General features: G+C 34.5%; 1 long non-coding RNA gene across 3 annotated transcripts; it reads right to left on the minus strand.

Annotated features, from left to right (window-relative positions):
• Positions 1–3,073: 3,073 nt before the first annotated feature.
• On the minus strand, positions 3,074–7,234 carry LOC138123010 (uncharacterized). 3 transcript variants are annotated; one of them, XR_011156683.1, is made up of 4 exons: positions 6,706–7,234; positions 4,812–4,952; positions 4,611–4,751; positions 3,074–4,550 (listed from the first exon to the last, which is right to left on the minus strand). It is a non-coding gene; the product is annotated as an uncharacterized lncRNA (long non-coding RNA). The 3 variants fall into 3 exon arrangements; XR_011156682.1 differs by lacking the exon at positions 6,706–7,234 and adding an exon at positions 4,992–6,697; XR_011156681.1 differs by lacking the exon at positions 6,706–7,234 and having other exon boundaries at positions 4,812–6,697.
• Between the last annotated feature and the right edge of the window lie 56 nt (positions 7,235–7,290).

Here is a 7,290-nt window from a genome sequence, read left to right on the forward strand (position 1 = left end):
CTCTAAATCATGGTTTATTAAAATTGTCACACATGAATGATGAAATTGTCAAATTTATTTACAATTTGTCAATATGAGCGATGACAAAATATTAAGTTTATTGATTTATTTTCTATTTATTAAAACTTCGTTCTATTCCATTTGTCTGATTTTTAAAACTTCTTGTCGGTAAATCTGACATTCACATTTTCAAAATTGACACAATAATCAAAATTAAGGTTAGTAATACATAATACGATGACACTAGTGTCCAAAATTTATTGATCGCAATAGTACATCTGGTAGTATTTGTAACAGTACGAGTTGGACATTATGGACGAGGCGACGTTAGGAGCCGAGTCAAGAATGTCTAAACGAGTACCTACCGGACTTATAACGAAATTAGTTATTTTCATATGAGTAGCGCTGTCACATTACTTTTCAGGTATGCGGCCGAAATTTGAAGCACGAGGCGTCAGCCGAGAGATGTAAAACAGGCCGAATACCTATAAAGTGACAGCGCGCGAATATTGAATAATGTTTTTCACGTTCGTATAGGCAAAGTCTTAAAAAACATTAATTAATTGTAAATTTTGAGGTTATCTTTGACAGATGTCAAGTCAGGTCGGGCCTCGTCAGGTATATAACCGGGAAAGTTTATATAATTATACCACTTTCCCGGTTATGTATCTCAGGCTCAGGAAACGAGCATGAAATAGTTATTTAAACATTAAGGGTAACTAATATTTACCTGTCGAAGACTTGTTTGCGTCCGAGACTGGTTTTAATATTAGTTACCTCCCGAATTGTTTGTAATATTTTTTCGACTCTCAAAGTTATTTTGTTTTGAATTGCATACTTTCTTTGTGATGAATTTATTTTAAATACTAAAAACAAAAATGTTATGTACAATTGCGGCCATCCAAAAGTGAACGTTTTTTTTTTATACCGGGTGATCAAGAAGGACTGTTTAAGTTGGCAGTACAATTAAGAAAATTTTTTAATTCGGTTATTTATAACACTGCAACTGGATATGTTTTGTTGGTTTATTTTACAAATATCTGATATAGGTATAGCATTAACAACGACAAGCCACCAACAACCGGAAGTTACTCCTGTTATACGATTTAAAATAGGATCCAGTGTTACCAACTTAAACAGTCCTTCTTGATCACCCCGTAGTTTGATTTTTACTTTAAACCATAGGCGTCCTAAAATGTCATAGTTTGATATTAACGTTAAAAAAAATATTGAATTTTTTTTTTTAATTGCCACGACATCTCACTCAGACAGCTAAAGCTATTGCAAAGCTAGAAGAAAACTGGTCGCTGGCTGTTGTGGCGAGAGAATTACAATAATTACATTGCAGTAAGATTTGCATTTTCCTGCTGCACGAACGCCAATGAAAACAGCCTAATTTAATCTAACGAAATACGGAAACTTTCGCAAGCTATCGTTCACTTTTGGATGGCCCCGATTGTACCTACTTAAGTTGATTAATTATATACATATTTCTATTTCTTTAAATTTTAAATATCTACTTAAATAAAATATGTATGTGACGGTTGCCCCCTACCAAAGAAATCGAAGGAACGTTACCAGAAGGGATATTACTGTTTTGTTTGATTTAATTTTTGTCACTTATTTTCCCTAGGGAGGTAAGTGGTCACTTACATCCCGTCGTTAATACAGCGTGATCAACAATGACTGAGTCTGTTGGCAATGAAACAATTGAAAATACTGGTGATTTTTGTCTAGTAATTGGCACTGACCACGCACTGACCGGATTTTTTAACTTAAGATGACATTAAAAACAGTCTTGGTAATGCAGGTTATGTTTATACTATTACAAAAATTAACCTTCGTTGGTAAATTTTAAATTTGCCAAATTTCATTGTTACCAACAGACTCAGTCATTCTTGATCACTCCGTAGTAAAAACAATAGGTCAAGAAAGTTGTATGTACCTACATCCATCAAATCATTGTCATAACAACGTACTTACCATGTAAACTGTAGAGAGTGGAAAAAAGATATTTCGTTCATTATCTTTTTCCTGGTACATATTTCCAGGGACATGAACTGTTGCTTATTGCAAGGCAAATTTGCACGAGTGCGAAGCACGAGGAACCATAAGTAATCGTTCATATATCAGAATTACCGGTAAAAACGAATGAATAATAATATATTACGGTTGAAATTTTCTGAAGGAAATGGCAAAACGATAGCCAAATGTCTGAAGGGTGATTAAAAGCGAATGAAGGTGACAACAACTAAAGTTAGTAGGTATATTACATAGAGTTGGCTCCATCCTGGTTCCTAGGGGCGTTTTTCGATTGATAATTGGCTGCACTTTTATTGGCAAAATTGGCACTATTTGTGTTTAAATAAAATTGTTAATTATCAAAATGTTTCTAGAGTGACAAATACATTTTAAATATTATGTTAACTACATATTTAGATTTGCTTGCATTTACTGTACAAAGTCTGTGGCAACCAGGCTGCCAATGCAAATTTAACTCTCAAAAACTCCCCTAGGAACCAGAATCTTATATACAATCAATTCACTTTTGTAATGACGTCAATTGTGAATGCACTATACGGATAACGGATCACGCATCAGCTGCTTTTACACGAGCGGTGGGTTCTCAATCGACTCTTCAACGTCAACTTCAACGCCAAATTAAAAAAAAAACACTCTTTATGTAAGAGTAAAAACCGATCAAGAAGAATGTAATGTGTGTAGTCAAGTGGCTTGGTGCTTAGTTTTGTTTCTGTTAACGTTAATGTAAAGGGTGTTTTTTTAAATTTGGCGTCGAAGTAGGCGTTGGAGAGTCTATTGAGATCGCACCACTCGTGTAAAGCCCAAGATTTAAACAGCTGATCCGTGATCCGTAACCTGTATAGTGAGTTCACAATCGACAGTTCAACGCCTACTTCGACGCCAAATTTAAAAAAACACCCGTTATGGCTTCATCAGCTGTAAAATATTTCGTGAAACAAGAAATCTAGAATGAAAGAGTGGGAGTGGACGACCATCAATGCGAATTCTAGAAACCGTTGTAAAAGTGAGAGAAATAATATAAAATGAACCGTGAACTTGAATTTGTCATTTATTACAACAAATGAAGGTACAATCAAAATGAGGTTATGCATCTGAAGGATTTGTCAACTAGAAAGGCGACCGTCTGGACAAGAGAGAAAACCAGACCTGCTTGACCACAAATTTATTTGAACACTCGTTATTACTGTTCTCTATTAACACAACTTCCAACCAAAATGTGAAAAGTGTTCTAAAGGTGCATCTGCTCACAAGTTACTTGTTATCCTGCAAAAGAATCAATGGATCAATGGTCCCTTCGGATTATTACCTAACTCCAAAACCCAAGCAAATCTTAAAAGGATTAAGATTTATGTCAAACGAGATGCCCTAGAGATGTTTGCAGACCAAGAAAATTTTTTTTTTCAAAAGGTTAGAGTTAACTACCTTTTATTTTATAAACGTGCTAAGTGTGTAGAGTTCAAGGACTATTATGTTGAATAAAATAATGTTATTTCGCAAATATGAAGTTTCTTTTGCTACTACAAATGCAATTTAATGGCTCACTTGGTATTCACAACTAAAGTGTACATGGCACATGGCGCAATAGAATAATTTTAAAGTGTGTAATGGAACCAGCAAAGTGTTATTTCTTTGCATTAAGTTAGAAACTTATATTTACTTGTATTTATTTGAATGTAGTTTGCTGTGACCGTCATTTATTCTGGAACAACCTATTTGACATATTCGAGTCTAAAAATTGAGAAACATCCACTTTTCTCCAATAGATTTTCCTTAAAGATTTCGAAAATGTCTCTTTAAAACCCTATACCGAAATTCCCAAAACTGACGTATTTATAGCAGTTCGAAAGAAAATCCTCATTAAAACGATATTCTCGAAACATTTTTTTAATGGCTGTCATAATATCTTAAGATCTACTTAACCGATTGGTACCATTATTACGAAACTCACACGTTTCACATTTTGAGATTAGCAGAACTGCTGAAATAGTGGCAGCCATTTCAAAACTCTGATGTTGTGCCAAACATTTATCAAGTTATACGACAAAGACCAACAGTGAAAAGTTTTAAAAGGTACGTTCGAGAAAAATATTTTCAAAGTAGACTATAAATAAAAAAGCGTATGTCTTAATTTATTTCTTTATTTGCCTAATGATACTAACCTTTTGAATGGATGTGGATATGTTTCCATAATTTCCCTCGCATTATGGGTACAGAGTGTTCCAGAAGCACACTTCAGCGCTTCAGCCATTAACTGCAAATTTTATTTTGCGCGATTGTACTCTATTTGCTTGTTTACCACGTCTGTTTCCAAGACGGTAAGCTCTGTTTACTCGTTCCTAACGATAAACTCGACGGTAAGTAATTTTTGGTGTTCTAGAACGGTAAGTAAAATTTATTCAAAATTAATCGATTATTATAATAATTTTTATGTAGACAGAAATTGAAGACAAGATGTGGGGGCACTTTCTGGAAACTCATAAAGCTCTTATAGTTGGCTTTCCTTGGCGCTGCAATGAAATAGCATTGGCAAACTTGCCGCGACATCAGCATTGTCAAAATTTTCATACCCCGCATTTTCCTTGTTTTCTTGATTACACATTCAGGTTGTTGGTTTCGAAAATTCATCATTTATGTAGACAGAAGTTGAAGACAAGATGTTAGCACTTTCTGGAAACTGATACGGCTTTTGCAGTCGACCTTCCTTGCCGCTGCAATTAAATAACATTAGGGAACTTGCCGCGACATTAGCATTATCAAAATTTTCATACCCTGAACATTGCTTGTCTTCTTGATTACACATTGAGGTCGTTGGTTTCGGAAATTCTTTATTTATGTGAACAGAAGTTGAAGACAAGATGTTAGCACTTTCTGGAAACTCACACAGCTCTTGTAGTTGGCCTTCCTTGCCACTGTAATGAAATAACATTAGCGAACTTGCCGCGACATACCCTAAATTTTCCTTATCTTCTTAATTATACGTTGAGGTCGTTAGTTTCAAAAATTCTTTATTTGTGACGCACCCCACATTCAAAGTTTCTTCTACAACACCCACTTGGTTTTCGGAATCACTAATATCACTCATTTTACTGCTTGATTTTCAACACAACTGGCGATATTTGCGCACAAAAACTGCAATGGCGGTGGTTGTTTGCAGATTGCCTTAGAAACGCGATACAAAAATCGACATTGTGGCAACACGATGTGAAGGGTATAAACACGTATCGTATTGGGCCTATTCTAGATGTGAATGTTTTGTAATAAATATTCAATTGCGCAAAAAATCTCATAAGCATCACGAACGTTAATGAGAATGTACCGATCTCAGACAATTTTGAAGTCGTCGCATGCTCCTCCTCCAAACAATTGTCTTCGATCGGTACATTGTCATTACCGTTCTTTATACTTAATATATTATTATTTAGTCTGGAACGGATTCTGCAACAAAAAATGTCCAAAGCCTAATAGTTCATGAATTAAAACGCTGTTAAATTAACCATTTACACACAATTTCTTAAAGGTAAGTTTATTATGACTATAACGATGAAGTTTTCTGGCGATTTAGAAACCTCAAATTTTAAATACATATGTGTTTTGATGTTGATTGTTGACAGTCGTAGAAAAATATTCTATGGAACTCATGCATAAAACGCACAGCTTCCCACTTGTGTAAAAAGTACTGTTTTATAAACGTATGCGTTTCCTAGAAAATGGCTTTAGGTGTTGTTTATAAAAAAATTATTGTGATATATTTAGTTTGTCCAGCGAGAGATTGGTTGACATAAAAATCACTAAATTCTACGTAGTGAAAGTACATAGTACCTAGCGCACGTAAAATTTGAAATATATTCTTCAAGCAGTAACATTTTTGCCCTGAAATGATTCTCAAATTAATATATTCTAGTTTTAGAATTCCTTTCATTTTTACTATCAATTAGCATAATTTCGCAATATTCCTAAGAAGTGAACATTTCTTTCTGGTTGCAGTCAAAAAACGAAAATCTTTAAATGTGTGATTTGTTATCATCAATCAGTACGGCCGGCTATGTACAATGGACTAAATGAATTGTTCAAATTATTTGTTCATTAATACGTATTAATTTTGTTGAGATGTGAACAATTTACCTGCATAATTAATTAATCACTCTTCTGCGATTTGCCAGTATAAAATTGTTATAATTAAAGGCTGTAAGATTCTAGGGTTTAAAAAGGGAATTCTTGTAAAATTTATATTAAATGCAAGAGTAGAATTCGTAGTTATCTGCTGACGCCTGAGTTTTGGAACAACTCTATACTCCCTCGACTGTTCTGTTTGGTCTTCCGCTACCGGTTTTTCTTTCAACACTTCCGCTTTCTCTAAACAATTCAACAGTTTTCCTTACAACTCGACAAACATCGTCATAAGAATGGTCGACTACTTCGGCGGGAAAATGTTCCCGGAGTTCTTCATAACACGCAAGAAAATTCAATTTAAAAAAACTCGAACTTTAACAAATTTTTTTCTCATTGTATTATATGTATGTACATAGTTTTAAAAAATCCACAAAATAACCCCATTTAAAACACATATTCCGCCAAATACTCGTATTGCTCCGATACTTTCAAAATCACGAAGATAAGGTCACTTTTGATTGCAACAAAAGTGTGACAAAGTGTAAACCATACCTGTTGCGCTAGATTTTTCACGTTGTTTCAACTAGATTACTATTTGATTTGTAAGTATGTACGTCGTATACTAAACAGAAACTTAGAAAATAAGCAAAATTGATAAGAACAAAATATAAGATAAGAACGCTACATTTTGAATACGCGTACGATTTCGATGACCCAGAAAGAACCAGCTTTGCTGGCACCTTTGTTCAAATTTAACGATCTTAATTACCAGTTTGATTGTGTTATCACCTATTTATCAGAATTATTAAATTAGAATTTGTATAGGTAATAACTGCATTTGTTTATAATCAGCGCTACTCGTTTATCGTAATGACGCTCAACAATAAAATGTACAAAAACAAATCAAAACTGAGTCATTCTTTATCAAAGGTTGCGGTTCGCGCTTCCGGCGTGTGGCCGAAGAACACCATAAAAAATCAGCTAAAACAAAACAAAACTGCATCTTTTTCGAATAAATTGCTTTCAACAAATCAGAACCGACCCACGGGTGAGTCATCGTTCTTCGAAAACATTATTCGACGTCCCAGGTCGGGAGAGTAAGGCTTCGGGGACCGTCGGCACGGTTCGTATAGCGTC

The sequence above is a fragment of the Tenebrio molitor genome, chromosome 2, assembly GCF_963966145.1.
Source record: "Tenebrio molitor chromosome 2, icTenMoli1.1, whole genome shotgun sequence".
NCBI lineage: Eukaryota > Metazoa > Arthropoda > Insecta > Coleoptera > Tenebrionidae > Tenebrio > Tenebrio molitor.